The sequence below is a fragment of the Plectrocnemia conspersa genome, unplaced genomic scaffold (genome assembly GCF_051122295.1).
Source record: "Plectrocnemia conspersa isolate PC_06_02 unplaced genomic scaffold, ASM5112229v1 ptg000010l, whole genome shotgun sequence".
In the NCBI taxonomy this organism is placed as follows: Eukaryota; Metazoa; Arthropoda; class Insecta; order Trichoptera; family Polycentropodidae; genus Plectrocnemia; species Plectrocnemia conspersa.
In genome coordinates, this window is record NW_028277174.1 from 31,501,758 (window position 1) to 31,518,649 (window position 16,892).

Sequence of the window (16,892 nt, forward strand, 5' to 3'; positions counted from 1 at the left end):
AAACGCGATAAACACATCCGAGGGGGATTTAGAGTACGCGCTTGATTTAAAACGACCACGAGAAGTAAGTGGTATATGTAAGTAATATATTGTAATTGTTCTGATTTATTTGGGGCATGCTCATTACAAACGTTTTTATGACCGAGCAGGGCTGCCGAGAGAAAAATCGGGCCCCGGTGACGTTTGTTGTTGCGCCCTCCTCCTCCCAAACAATTAAGTGACATCTAAAATATTATATTTAAAGAATCACAGTTCGCCTAATTATGCGTTTTCTTGCATAAACTAAACAGAAAGAAAATCACTATAACTTATAATGAAAAATACTCTTTTTAAAAACAAAACTTATTTATTAAAATAAAACAAAAAATGCACACTTTTACTAAGGTGACCTGATTTTAACATTAGTGAAGCTCGACACCATTGTGTGGGGGGGGGGAGTGATCTTGTTTAAAAAAAAGCAACAAAATGTTACTATCATTGAACAATTTTGCGAATTTATTATTAAAAATGTGGTGTTTTTTATATCAAGAGGCTAAGAAATAATAAAAAAATAACATATAGTTAATTTAGTTCAGCAATCAGTAAACGTAAATTCAACATATTTAAACATTATTTGGCTGTCAAATACAGCATTTCTTTGAAAACTATGTATTTAATACAATACAAAATCCCAATATTAAGGTGACCAGATTTTAAAAATATCAAAGGAGGATACTGAAAATAAGTAGAACATATTGGGAGAACAAATTGTTTCGGAGGAGCTATAAAAGGTCCTTGATAAAATGAAAGCCTAATCCTCAACTCAGGTCAGGGCGTTCGTACTTTTATTTCTTCTCTCGAGAATAAGTTATCGCGTCTTCTAGGTTCTCGGAAAGGTCATCTTTGCGGGGCTCCGAAAGACCAGTGAAACTTCAAACGCCTTGTTACAATAATTATCATTGTTTAAAATATTAACCATCGATATGAATCGCAGCTACTACTGACAGACGACAGATGAAAAATAATGAAAATAGTGATGTCAAAACGTGTTATGTGATTTTATAAAGATCTATTTTGTATCTTCTCAAATCAGATATGGTATTTGGTTGGCCATTACTGGAATGCGGTTAACTTTAAGGTTGTACATTCTTTAGATATGTGTGTCTTCGCGAAAGATCCCGTTTTAAATTAAATTGCTTTCGACAAGAAGATTCTATTGTATTTCATTTCTTTCGGAAAAGCCCTGTTTCTTTGCAAGTACAAGGAACACTGTTCTGAATAATTTTCCTGTTATAAATTTGTTATGGCCAAGAGATGTTTACTACAAGCCAAGCGGGGAAACAAGCATACTCTGTGGACGCGTTGGTGAATTTACGTATAATGTTACGTAGAAGTAAAATTCAACAAATAAAACTATCTTGAGTCTTTTATTGGCGAGCTCCGGTAAGACGGCATTTCCACTTGGGATTAGGTCATACGCGTAAGAAAAAAAAAACAACTTTTCGATTAGAGAAGTTAAACATTTGGTCCTTCGAACCGGATAAGACGGTCATCATATGTGGGTTAAGGTCGCACGAATAAGTAGGAAAAATGCTGACTTATCTTTGAGGAAAGAAGTTTAAAATGTTTTGTTCATCCAATTGTAACATGACGATTATGGGTGAACCTGACAATACAACTCGGTTTTAAAACATTTAAATATGTTTTATGTATCATTGAACAAGCTTAAAATAAAAAAAGTATACTTAAACGAAATACTTTTTTACGGATTTTTATGATTTTGTTATTAATCAGAGGGTTATTATTTTTGGTAAATCCTATTTTGTTGTATTGTATTATATATAGAGTAGGCGTCGAGAAATATTACAAAAAGTAATGATCCCCTGCCTGAAATTTTTGAGTAAAGTTGAATTAATGTATATAATATAGTAAAGAACTGTATCTTTATGATTCTCAAACGAATGTTCTAGATGTAAATTATTATATCTCATATAAATCACAGAAGAAATATTATGATAGATTAGATATAAATGTATATTATACTCTAAGTAATATGATAACATACTTCATAAATTTATAAACTTCTTTCATTTCATTACCACGAAACAAATACGAAATTATAGGTAAGACAGAGAAATGTCTAGAACGGCAATATGTACAGTCAAAAACTTTCTCAAACACTGCCTCTCAAAATACCGAATAGTAGAATATCTTAGAATGTTTGTTCAACAAATTGAGACTGAGGAAATAAATAAATGTTTTCTTTTATGTGTTAAATTTTCTAGTAATAACTTTCAATACTTTTTTGGCAGATGTGTTACTTACAGCGACTGCTAGATTAAAGATTAATTTATATACTTTCGGAATAAACTGAGTTAGCATTGCCCTTGAGGTATATTTGGTGCGAGATATTTTAAGGTTACGTTTTAAATGTGTCTCTGATCATGCCGGTATTACATAAAAAGGGAGTATGCGTAATATTGAAGCATGCGTAGTCTTCGAGAAGAGTGTGCGCCTGTCCGCAATTGCGTGTGTATGCGTTTTCGCACAAAAACGTTCTAAATGTAAAATTATATTTTTGTTTTAATAATAATATTGTACAAATAATCATTAATAAAGTATTTTTTTATTTAAAGAACTACTTATTAAAGTTAGTCTTAATTAACTATTTGGTGCCTTTTTTATAAATATAATAAATAAAAAATATTTTTTTATTAAGAACTATTAATTATTAGGAAACGTTTATTTTTATAAAGTGCCGAACCATTAGATCACGTAAACATATTTTTCAGTTCATTAAAAGAAATGTGAATTTATTAGAACTGAAAGGAGCAAGACTCTTATTTTAGAATGTAAATATATTAATACCTCATACAAAAACATGTTAACTAATAAAAATAGAGTTTTCAATTAAATTATCTATTTTGAATTACATTGCATTTGATATTTTAGGCATTTTCCGCATTAATATACGTTTTTAGATTTTTACTACCTGAAATTGTGATTAGTTCTAAAACTACAGATGAATAATTTTGTAATGAAATACTTCTAAAATTAAAAAACATATTTAATTATGAACAGCTAATGACGTTTTTAAGAAGGGCAAGATGAAACGTAATATATTTTTAGGTAAAACAATAAATTATGATATCAAAAACATGTTTTACCTAAATTTATTATATATTTAAAGTAAAAACGACATTTTTACAATGACAAAACTGTAAATGATATCTTTGACTCCAATAAAACTTTGCATTTAGAATATTATTAATTTGTCCGATTTAAGTAATGTAATGAAAGTATAACTTATTTGCGGCAATATTTACAAATATTATGTATTTTTAAGTTAATTTAAGTGAATTTTATGATAATTACCAAATTTTTATTTATATTTAAAATTGGTTAAATCATGTATTATCAAAGTTTATTGCCGAATCATGAATCTTCAGGGATACGTGCACTCCAAATAGTAACTCAGGGCACACTGCATGGGCAGTGGAAGAAGTTCCAGATGTAGGGCAATTGCATTCATGCGTTTGTACATTGCCGCGCTACACGTGTGAAACCAATTATGTTTGATTTAAAATATTGAAAAAAATGTTTTTTTTTTCTTAACCGTGTAAATAGAAGGATAAGTGTACAATTTGTAAGCAAAATAGCAAATAATGCGATGTGTAGCAAAATGCTAAATTGTACTTTTACACGAAAGTAGAAATTTATAAAATCTTTGTGACTTATTAGCATCCATCCCTGAGAGATGAGTTGGCTTAGTTTGTATTTTTTTTATTATTTCTTAGTTTGTTTGCAAAGGGCGTTTCGCAACTGTCAATTTGAGTTTCATAGACATTTTAGAGCAGTATATAATCTCACTAGCGCCTATCAGCTTAATTATATTTTCGCCAGTTAAAAATGTATGTACTGGTGAAAATGTATTTGGACTTAACTAGTATAAATATAACTTTACTGAAAAATACGCATTCACTGTAACATTTATACATTGCATGTAAATAAATAATTGTAAGTATATAAATGTATGTATTATTACATATGAAAAGTTAAAATAATTTAATTTTACTTGACCTGCTAGATAAATTATATTTTCACTGGTGAAAATATATTTATTTTTGTGAAAATGTATTTCGATATGATTTTAATAGAATAACATATTTCTAAAAATATTTTTGGGATAGATTCGATATATTTTTTCAGATTTTTTTTTATGGATATCCCGAGAATTTCTGTTTTAGAATCAGAGACGGCATTTCAGCGTTTTCTTAATGTTTTTATTGTATTAAAATTCATAGTATTCAATCAAATGACATACATTTTTCTGGTCAGTAGTTTTCTGCCTCCTCCCTCTAAATGACGTCCCTGATTATAATATGCATTCGAAGCTAACGATAATAACTTCGGCCGCAGGCCGCGTATAAGTCGTATAGATTGCGTTTCAGAAATCTCTTTTTTTATCGTCGGCAAGCTTATCATTATGTCGTCCATAATACATATACCATAGCAAAAACAAATGGCAAATAGTCATCCATGTAAAGTTAAGCCCTGGTTTGATTAGATACATTTGGGTACAGTTCATTGTAAGCGAAAAACTATAGCTGGATTCGTAGAAACCAAATACAATTTTGATTAATATGTTTGTATTTGGTTTTGAATTTGCTTATATACGCAGGTGGAGTTGTTGAAGTATTCGTGTTTTTTTGGCAGTTTTATTTTTGAAATAACTATATATATGATGATCTTTTTAAAAATTTTAAGTTCTGTACAATACATGAATAACTATAAGAAATAACGGTATCGATTAGACTTTCATAAGTAAATTAAAAATTAACTTGAAAAAATTGTGATAGGACATTCCAGTTTGAAGGTGTACTTGCGCGTGCGTCCAAGGGAACGCAACACAGCTGAGCGACCCATACGTGTGATAACCTGAGCGAACGTGTACTCGAAAATGATACTTGGAGCGCTCTTGCGCAAGTTCACTATACCCAGGCCAAGCAAATTGATACGCAGGCCATACACGTATACAAATATTTAATTTTAATTTAATTATAATTAGAAAAACAAATAGCTGAACCTGATGAATGTTTATACACCCTTATGTATTTGAAGCTGATCAGTCTTTGTTTTGCTGATATCCATTTGTAGACTTAGGCCGGTTTCACACGTGCCGGATGGATTCACCCGGCACCGGGCCGGCGCCGTTTACAAAGCTTTCACACGTGGCCGGTCTCTGGCCGGTTTCTGGCCGGTTTCTTCCCAACCCGACCTATACCCCGTCAACTGGTGCCAGTAATTTAGGATTAACGGCTTCACATAAGTCCTTCCACACATTTCGCATTATTTTTTTATTTTTGTATGTATTCTACTAAGATAATTAAAAGAGATTACATTAATATAATTAAAATTTCGAGGTCTATTTCTTCCGCTATTGCCTAAACACGAGGAATATATATTATATTTTATTACAAGATACCACAATCACTGTCAACGGCCCGGTTCATGTTTGAGTTTTACCCCCACCACACTCAACTCGGTACCCGGCGCCGGACAGTTTAGTGAGCGCGGCCGGCGACAACCCGGCAGTCAGCGTCGGGCCGGCGCCGGGTAGATTTGTCCGGCACGTCTGAAATGATAGGTACTAGCCCATACAACACCATCCCCACTACACGGCGCCGGCCCGGTGCCGGGCAAATCCACCCGGCACGTGTGAAACCGGCCTTAATGTATGATTTGATCTTAATGTAGTTATTGTAAGGTAATTTTTAACTATAGAATTGGCCCAGAGGAAATTTATAGGACACATTCATAACTATAAGTTTTTCTTTTTAATTATTAATTTTATATTATCCTTTTTAGATTAATGCAATATAGCACAGGTTATTTTATATTTGGCTTCAAAGCAAATTAGTAACCGCTAAATTCGATACGAAAAAAATGCAACGAATTATATCCCAATGCCCCTAACAAAAAGGCAATAGTATATAACTACAAATATGATCCGTACTCCTTCCAAAGGCGTAATTTGAGGGAGGGGGTGGAAAATAAGGACATTTGCCCTCCCTTGAATTTGTCCAGAAAAATTAATGTCATTTAGTGAAATACTATGAGTCTTAATAAAATCGAAATATTAAAAAAAAAACTTAGTTACATTTGATAAACTGCTAATATTTATACAAATAAGGTTTTAACGAAAAATCAATTACATTAATAAATTTGACGTTTGCGCAAGGGCAAGAGAGGAAACCATCGAGCGCTTGTGGACTGCTTTGGGAATGCTTCAATGCAGATAGAATGGCGTAAAGGCGAATTTCGCCTACCGCCGGCTCATTTCTCGCTTGCAAGCCGTCGGCTTCGGTCTCCGATTGATTTCGCGTAGTATTTTCACTTTCAAAGGCTCACAACAAAGGCTCTCCTCCGCGTCGGTGCCGAATATATCAATTATCCCCGTCGAATATTCGCGAACGTCTATACAACGTAACTACCGCAAAGCGCATAAATTCGTGCACAAAGGATTTTTTTAATTTGAGTCGCTCCCGTTTTTTTCGCTTATTTTATTTGAAAGCGTTTATTTGCTGTGAATTAAAAAAAAACGTTCCCGGAATGCACGGGAGCGTTTTCTAGCATTCTCCAAGTGCTGTCGTTGTTTCACTGTGAGTATAAATAAATTATTTATTTATAATTTTGACGTTTGCGTTAGCCGCTCTTCGCGGGGTTATGGCCAAGTGTCAAAAAATAGGAAAGGGTTGGCGCCAAATTCAAATCGTCGCTTACGCAGTTACGCAATCCCATTCGCAAATTTGTACGTATAACAAAGAGGGCGTACACGAGAGTGTGTGTATTATGGAATATCGCGTTCTCCCTTTTGAGCTTGTTCGCGATCCGCGCGAATACTACATATTTTATATCACACGATCAATTCCCATTTCTACGAATTTCACTATCGTTTCTTATTTCATCCTCTTATTTCGACGGTTAATGTTATTAGTTTAAAGCATTCCTATGGAAATGTCATTTCACAATCATGGTTCAAAACGTGCGATAAAGCAGCAGAAACTGCTCGTAAACTAAACAATGCTTTATGTGTGGGTACTGTTAATGAACGTACAGTTAAATGGTGATTCCAACAAATTATTTTAGGGATGTAAAAACTGAAGGCGTTAGTTACATCAATACCATGCACAACAATTACATAAAAGCTATGCGTTAATAATGCGACAGATATGACGTACTTAAACAAGAACTTGACAGATGGGTGCCGCATGAGCTGGATAAAAAATAAAAACATTTCCTTTACGAAGCTTATTCTGCGTATTTTTAACGTAATAAAAACGATCCATTCCTAATCGTATTATAACGCGCGATGAAAAGTAAATGAGTAACGATAGTAAAAATCACTCATGACAAAAAATAAATTGTTTAAATCTACTAAAAAACTTCAAAGAAAGAACATAAATAAATCAATTTCCACTATAAATTTGATACTTTTTATTATAAATGAAATTCTTTGCATTTTAAAATTATATTTTTAATTTTTAATAATTAGAATTTAGTTAATTTGTTTAAGTTAAGTTTTGGTTTGAACAGATAATATGCGTTTTGCAACTGTCAACAGATGTAAAAGTAGATCGCAGGCTAAAATATAAATAGTGCATAGTAATAAATTCATAGTGCGAAATATTAAATATATAATTCAATTAATTCAAACCCTTAGTTAAAGGCTCGTATTTTATGGGTTAGAATTTTAATTCGACTGTGGTCAGAATTTATATTACATGGTTCAGAATTTATATTAAAAGGTTAGAATGTAAGCGGACAAAATAAATATTAATTTCATCGTCAGAAGTTATATTAATTGATCGGAATTTAAGAATTAGTTTGACAAATGATTAGAATAATTTTTTTCATTCAACATTTATTACAGTTCAATAAATATAAGATGGTCAGAATTTATATTGAATGGTTAGAATTTAAATTAATTTTATATTAAATGTTAAGAATTATTTTGACATATGATCAGAATCATTTTTTCAGTCAGTATTTATTACAATTAAATAAACATATAAGATGGTCAGAAGGTTATAGTTCTATGTTGACAGATGCTCAGCATATTAATACATGGTTATTATCAAAGTGTATTAGGGCCAACTTGTTTGGCTGGACAACGAGCCAAGCGTGCTCTTCATCGCCGCTCTTTCGTTATTCTCACTTCGTTCGTTAACCTGAATAACTTTGCGTCCTACATATAATTAAATTGGTTCGTCGAGAGTTTTTCATGGGGTGTTCACTGTTTTGACCAACAGCTTAAGCGCAAGCGAGATATTTTATAAGATATTTCTAAAATAAATAATTTATTGCCTATTTATATTTAAATGTTAAACTATTTTTTAATTCACACGTTCATCCTAAATTTTATTTATATTTTTATTCCAACCACTTGATATTTATTCTGTCTCTGAATAATATAATTATGACCATTCATTATTTTAATTCTAGCCGTATTATATTTTTATTTTAACCAATTGATTAGGAAAATCTAAGAGAAACTAATCGATTTTATTTTAATTAAAAGCTATTGTGATAATCTAACTAATTAAATTATAAAATAATCACTAAAAGCGATCTCACTGACACGATTGAAATTGAACCACAATAGATTCCATATAGGATTCGATCCCAAGTCTGTAGGAATGTAATTTATTATATTGAAAGTTTATTATTATGTATTTCAATAATTGTTACAATACTATTAGAAAATATTTTTTTTAAATCCTATGGGAGGACTTGCTATAATTGAAACCGTCGGTATACCTCTTCCCAATGACGTCACGCGCAAACTGTCTGGACTAAAGAACGGCGGTGTTGGTATAATGCAGTGATACCATATTTATAAAAGCCCCTTTTCGTACTGCTTTCAGATTTATTCAACAGTCATATTTTCACGGGCAATCTTAAATAGCTTTCCGGTCATAAAAAAAGTTTGAAAGTTTGATCCTTGAACTGCACATTAGGAAGTCTTATCAACGTTTGTTATAATGCAATAAACAAACAATTTCGAGGGTCGTCGGAGCCGGAATGTCTCGAGGATCGAATTCACCTTGGTTTAATCGACTTACTGCACAATTCATTATTCAATAAATATTTTTTTCACATCGCCTTATTGCGAATACGTCATGCGTATCCGTTAAACAATGAGAGCAATGGACAAAGAGTCGTTCGTTTGCTGTATTAATACAATAATGCATCACTATGGCAGTAAAAATATCTTTGACGATTATGTTTCATTTAAAACCGAAAAACTGTAACTAATTATGATTTACTGCCATTGCTATAGACACTGATACAAAATTTTAAGACGACTTTGCCTTTCAATGTCATATGTATAATAAAAAAACTTGCTAGCGAAAGCAACTATTGTTGGTTTTAAGAACTTTTTTTGTAAACCACTGTTTCTACCCTTTCTTTCAATATGATATTTACATTTGACACGTATATAAATAATCATGTTTACAAGTGTATCGGCGTATGTTTGCACAGCTGAAATAAAATCTTGCCAAGTGTCTTTTAATTTAGTTTTATCTGCGCAGTAAAAGCGTTTATATGATGCTAATGCTACTTTAATTAAAACTTTATTATTATAAGCTAGCGATACGATGCTCGTGTTTGTGTAATAATTCACATCATAAAAAATATGCTTTCTCTAAATATAAATTAAGCAAATAGTTTTTTCGTGCATTTCAGTTGTGTATACAATATTTTTTCTTAGTCAAAAAGAAATATTCAGTCTATATAAATAAAATGAAATAGTCGATATATTTTTATAAATAATAGTATCAATTTTAATGAGAGGACTATTAATTTTGTTAAGTATATACTTATATGGCTATTAACCGCGCATCGAGAATTTTTTTCAATTTTTTTTTCGCTCAAGTCCATCGAATATTGACATCCAAACAACAACACTCATTATGCGATTAGGTATGGTTTATATAAAAAACTGTTTACGAATTCCTTTATTTTCAGAAACCGGTTAAAACCAGGCTTTGATTTTTTACAAAAAAGAAACAGTAAATAAAACTCAAATGTTTCTTATAAATATTTATAATGTTTTATATTATATAATATGAAGCACACAAAAAATAATCCAGTGGATAATAAAATTTATTTTCAATAAAATTGTATTGTAACATGTGCTCGATGTGCTAAAAGCATATCGAAAAGCAGTACCACACAGTGTTTATTAACCCTTTCCACGCCATGCGCACCATATGATGGACAGCCGAGCCGGGTCACCAGCGCTCGTAAAACCTTATATTTTAAAATGAAACTAGTGTCCATGTGAGTTTTTTAAAGCAGTTCGACTTATTATTAATTGATTTCATTATTATATTTATTATACTTTTATGGTAGAACAATGAAATATATACATGTAAATAATAATAATCCAGACGTGTGATATAGATTGTATTTATACGGAAAAGAAGCACATAATTAAAATTATACTAATATATATTAGTTATATTGCTTTGTGCCAGCCCTACACATTTTGGTTGTGCGTATGGATACGTGTACATGTGTGAGTCTATGGCGCTATTACATACACCTGATATTATTTATAATACTAATAAAAGACTTTGCCTACATATTTATTACGATTAAATTGCTCTTTATCGTTTTTAAACAGAAAAAAATATATTTTAATTGTAATGAACAATTAAAATATTATTTTCTAGGTTATGAAATAGTCGCCGCGTTATGAGACCATAAGCCAAAATCGAATGCCGCGTGAGAGGGGTTAAAACAATGTCGCAACCGGGGATAAACGTGACTAATGTAATAATGCGTAATATAGCAGTTCACCGTTCCCTAAGAACTTTCGATTGACCTTTCCATTGTTTTCTATTTACATTTATAGAAATATAATTAAAAATAAATTCTGAGGTGACTTTGACTTTTATATTTTATTTATTTTGCGTTGCGTTAATTCTAATATTAATGCTAATGTGATAGTTATTTTTAGAGCTCGCATAAACCTTTTTTGCGTTTTAGTCAGATTACATTCATTAGTTTAGATTCGGGAGTGACCTTCGAGCATGAAAAAAGATAATATGAACATAGATAAGGCGTCAAAGATGCTCGCCTTTGTTATGCGAAACGCGTGCAACTTTGGCATTTTTTACGATTCGCGTTCTGTACAATACATTTATTCATAGCGTTTTCAAATATGGTTCTATTGTCGTGTTGCTAGAGAAGATCCAGAGGAAATTTCTTAGATATATACATAAGAATAAGTCAGGGATGTTATTTTAGCTTATTCCAGGAGGGGGGGGGGGCAAAAGTTAATCAATCAATGGTCGGTTTTTTAATATTTAGATTTCATTAAATGATATTTTTCTGGTTAAATTCAAGAGGAAATAAATGATCCCACAAATATCGTCCCTGTTCAGTATCAACGTCAAAAGCAATAAAATCGTGCCGTCGCTATGGAAACGCTCGACTATCGACTTACAATAAGACTTTTTATAACAATATTACGACTTACAATTAGTTAGAATCGAATGAAGCATATCTAAACTAAAATGGGAAAAGATAATAAAATAAAATTCTTGCTGCCTTTACCGGGCGGATTTAAAAAAAATATCAACCTGAAGTCACGATTGTTGAAACATAATTCGATTTGGAAATATGCTAATGCTGTATCATAAATATATGTAATAAGGCTGAAAAACCGCTACAAGCAGCACGCGAACATGAATTTAGAATTCAAGACAAAATGAACATTAACATTTTCTTGCATTCTTTAACTAACAATATAATCAGAGATAAATGTGGCATGCAAATTATTATAAACATTTTATAGACCTGAATGTAAATTTCGATGCTTAAGAGATGAGATCAATAAGAATATTAGTAAAATATTTAAAACAAACTAATATTTTGATGGTAATACAATTTAATTTTATGTATTTTTTTCTTAAGGAAATAGTAGCTTACCATAAGCTGGTAAATTAAGATGTATTACTATTAAAAAAATATTTTTACTAACGTTTTCATCATAAAAACGTTACGAATATCGCTTTACTGCCGTGAAAATATATTAAAAGGGCGTAGACTCTGTGGCGCGCGCGGGCTCTCTGGCGAAAGCAAACAATCTAAATGGCTATTTTTCGTAGAACAGACACGAGGGCGCCGATGGGGCTTTTTTAAAGAATCCCACTACACCACCAATTGTATTTTTTATACCCAAAATACCTAAAATGTTAAATCAAATGTTTTTTAAATTAAAAATTAGCCATATATACAATAACATATGTAATATATTATAGTTTATTTAAAAAAAATAGTGGTTAATAATTGAAAGTTCCGATACCGATCAGAAGATGCTTCCTTGTGGTACACCATTTTGAGGATATAAATTATTTTGTTATTGTATAATATAATATCCAAAAGGTTAAACATATAATTCGATTTTAATATATTATTAGTGTTTTTATTTTGTTTGTGTCTTTAGTGACGACATTGTAATTTGTCCGACAAGAACAGCTCTACGTTCAGTATTTACAGTTTTAATGATAAGCCATCTTGTCAAACGAGTAATTTTGTTCAATTAAATACCTGTCCCATTTACCAAATATCATTGATTGCCACTTCATATTCGTCGGTGACACTATCAGGTTGTTTTTTTGTTTTGTTTTGAATTTTTGTTTTTGTTGTTGCATTTGTTTCGGTGAAAGCGACGTAAGCGAAAATAAAAACGGCAGTGCGCTACTTCGGCGATTCGAACCGGTGCCAAATTTTCAGAATATCGCAAATTCTCATGTCTGACGTCATTCGTAAAATCGAAGGTAAACACCATCGCAGCGCTTCTCAAAGTGCGCTTCGCAGGATGTTGTGTGACATTCGCATCGGTGAGTAACCGTATAACATTGGCAGTTTTCCACACAGAATGTCATTGGATTGTCTCTTAATTAATCTATTTATGAATTGTGTGTATTTTGAAGTATGCGGGCTACTTTTAATCGCGCCGACATAATAAGCAATTCCATTCACGTGGTATTTATCAATAATAATCTTGTAAATTAGCCAGTTTCATCTTTCATATTGTTTAAAATGGCAGCTATTCAAAAAAGTAAAATAAATCCTAGTCCTAGAGAAAAAAAAGCAAAGAAAATTATATAGTTCTATAATAAGAATTGTATTTTTAATCAATTTAACAAAAACTAACCTTTTAAATATCTCGACGTAATTCATTTGTTACCTTGATTCGCCATCTGTTATCAAAATGGCAGCTATAAAAAAAACACCGTTAAAAATATTATAATTTATTTTTAATTATTTTTTTGTCATATTTATGGGATAGAGCGGTTTTTGGGTATTATCTTATCTTATCCAAGACAAAAAACTGTTCTTACAGTTATAGTTATAAATATTTTAGTAAATAATTTCATTACCTAACTGTAAATCTAACCTAATATCTCTCAAAAAAGTTCTACATATATATATAACCGATAAATTAATGGCATAACAAAGCGAATCTAATTCGCAGAGTGTGATAAATTAGCGCATTCTATAAAATTTGTGTTTCATGTTTATTACTCACCTTGAATTCGGCGTAACGAATGCTTTGTCGTTTTCCATTGTTTTATTAGTATAACGCCAATAATTAGTGTTTAGATAATAGTTTCTACAATTAACATAGTTATTTTAGGTAAGCAGCCCTTGTAATATATACATTTTCAGACATATAAACTGTACAAAAAACATTCTTCTTCGTCGCGCACGTCCCGCGTCATTGCCGTTTATGCCCGAGGCTTGTCCAATTGGCATTACTTTCTCTAATGCATTTTTAATGGACTTTATATTTAAATTATAGTGTGCAATGCTACTCACTAATTGACTTGTCATTATTATTTCACATCAAAAACGATATCTTAATCATCGCTGAACACAATCGATCTTCATAAATCAATCAATGTGGATTAATGCGTATTACTTCACACTATATTAATGTGTCGCCAGTGGAGACGTCTCCAAGGGCATTTGTCTTATCATAAGGCTTCGTTAGTCTATTTTTGTCATATTTATGTATATGATAATTTCTGGAAATTGTTACGTGCTCTTTGAATGTCATTGTCGTTCGAAAGATTAATTAGCTTTTATGGCTCACGAGTGATGTTTTTTTTATTTATTTATTTGTTAACTACGTTAAAGTACGGTCCAAACAACGATAGATGATTGGTCTCGATTACATAAGCGAGTTCAATTGTGCGTTTTGTGGTGACGCACTTATCAGTTATCAATTACTGGTAATGAATCGGTCAGTCTAGAGATTAGATTACAAATGCATAATTGCAAGCATCGTTGATCACTCGGTTAGACTCATAGAATTTTGTTGTCGTTTATGTAGTATATATTCACTGGTGAAGAGGGAAGCACCGGTCTTCTCCATTTATGATACTTGGCGATGTTTCATTTAGTTTGAGGTAGTATGAATTGTGTGTCGTTGGGGAGTTTAGGTGAAAGCTTCAGGATTTTTTTTATGCACATTGTGTTGGAAGTGGCGGATTTCTTGGTCTCCTTAGTTTCAGTCGATGCTCGTCTGTTGCGAGTTTATTTATTGTGTCTTTTTAATGTCTTCTAAATAAGGTGTAAACTATAAATTAAAAAAAACACAATTATAACAACAGTAACAATGAGCATGATTTTTTTTTGTTTTGATATTTTCAAAGCATCTCATAGAATCTATATTGAACAAAAAAATACTGCACTAGTGGGTTTGTAGTGATTCATTGTATCTTTCAAATCTTAAAGTAATTTTTGAGATTCACTGTTTTGCTTTTTTTTTGTATTGTGTATTGTATTTCACCTTCTTGAGTGCAACAAATATAAAAAATCGGTTTGCCAAATTTCGCTAAATTTCTGACGTCACTGGAGCGGCTGGCAAGCGACGATGCACGCGAAAATAAGCTGTAAACAAAAATGGCTCATAAAAACAAGCAAAACGTGTGTTTTTGCACGTTCAAAATGAAAATGAGATACACGTCCAAGTACGCGAAACGCCCATTATATTGACCTGTCAAACGCAGTGCCGGAAAGTTTTCACCGTGAGCTAAATTCTGTGAGATGAAAGCGAGATTAAAATTACATTAACGGAAAATGAGTGGATAGGTATGAAATAAAAAAATCGTGTTTCATAAATTAAATTCCTTATAATTATCGCACTAAATTTAAATTAAATATTGGTCTACGGGCCTCAATAGCGGTGAGCCACTTGAAGTTAGGTTTAAGATCAGTCAAAAGACGCGAATGGCTTTGGAATATATTTTTAATCGCTATCGTTAATATCATCAAGCAATCAACGCCGTTATTGCGTTTCTGTTTATTTCAACATATGTTTTTTTCGGGTCAAAGATACGTATCTGTACCCGAGCGGAAATTTACCGATTGAAGCACATTTGCGCTGCAATTCGTTCTGCTATTTAAACCGAACGTGAAAAACAGTAACAAACAATTGCAACAAGTAAAAGGTCACGTTATATTAAAAAAATAACGATAATCTGTAACACCAAAATACGTGTTGATCAAACGTTAATTAAAAAAATAGGCCACGCGTACTGATTACTTTATATTATCAGTGTAATATATTTATCAAGATTGCTAAGTTATTTTATCAGGGTTGATAATAACATCAATTAGTGACACCAGAACTCGTTTTAACTAAATTGATGTTTCAAAATCTATTTTTAATATATTAAATGCGCAAATCTGTGTATAACGCATGAAGATGTCGCATATAAAATAATTAATATTTTTTATATGGGTTTTAAACTAGGCTAATATTTTTTTGTGTATTTATTTATAATATAAAATACATCAATAATCGAACATTTCAAGTCAATTAAATTGTATTAAATACATACAAATATACAAAAAAAAACGAATACTATATATTGTACTTACAGCCAAACTATATACTTACTTGCAGCTTAGCTGATAAAAAACAACTAATTTTCCACTCATATAATATGAGCGGAAAATTAATTATTTTCTTTATATATGAGCGGAAAATCAGTTGTTTTAATCAGCTCAGCTGCAAGTATATAGTTATAGTATATGGCATTGAGAAAATGATAATATTTTATTTTAAAACTGATAAAATAGATTGATTAAACATGTTAATTATTAACGTAGTTTTTAGACTTTGGTTTCCCCAATGAGCCACAACAGCTTTCATACCTATTAATAATTAGGCTCTATCTATTAGTGCGATAACGTGGAAGCAACCCTTACTTGACCCTATGGCGAAATTTGTGGTGTGTTCGATCAATGTTTTCATAGAAAATAACACCGCATGGGCAGTAGGGTTTTTTTAGAAGCATTATTGCAATACTTTAATAATAAAATGTCTTCCACTTTCTAGGTAGTACTTTCACAATAAACATTATTATTCAAAGGGACAGATTGTAGTATTTTGACGAGGCTCCATCTGTGTTAAAATTTGTTTGAAGATTATTGTTGACTATATTGCTTTTTGAACGTTTAAAAAGTATTAGACATGTGAGGAAATATTCAACAAATGTAAATTAGTAGTAGATCGAATACCTAAGGAAGAAGCAAAGAAATAACGAAAAATTAACAACAGCACCAGCTGAATTATATAAATTTAATGTTTTTATAGATTGTATTATCGGTAATTTGACAACCGGACTTAATGCAGTAACATTTTCAGTTTCATGTGGTTATTTCTAAAATAAAGTCTAGAAAAAACAGTCTATCCCGAAACTATTTTTTAAAATATGTCATTTCAGTTTAAATCATATTGGAATACATTTTCACCAGTAGATATATATTTTTACCAGTGAAAATATATATTATCTGGCAGGTGCTAGTAAAATTATACGATC

At 31.4% G+C, this 16,892-nt stretch overlaps 1 protein-coding gene across 1 annotated transcript in view; it reads left to right on the forward strand.

The window, feature by feature from the left end:
• Nucleotides 1-6,306: 6,306 nt before the first annotated feature.
• The window catches only part of LOC148231395 (monocarboxylate transporter 9-like), a 36,792-nt gene continuing 26,206 nt past the window's right edge, over nucleotides 6,307-16,892 (forward strand). Inside the window, exon 1 of the mRNA XM_088195280.1 lies at nucleotides 6,307-6,641. The gene's annotated coding sequence lies outside the window, so the exon portion shown is untranslated. The remainder of the gene's footprint in view (nucleotides 6,642-16,892) is intronic.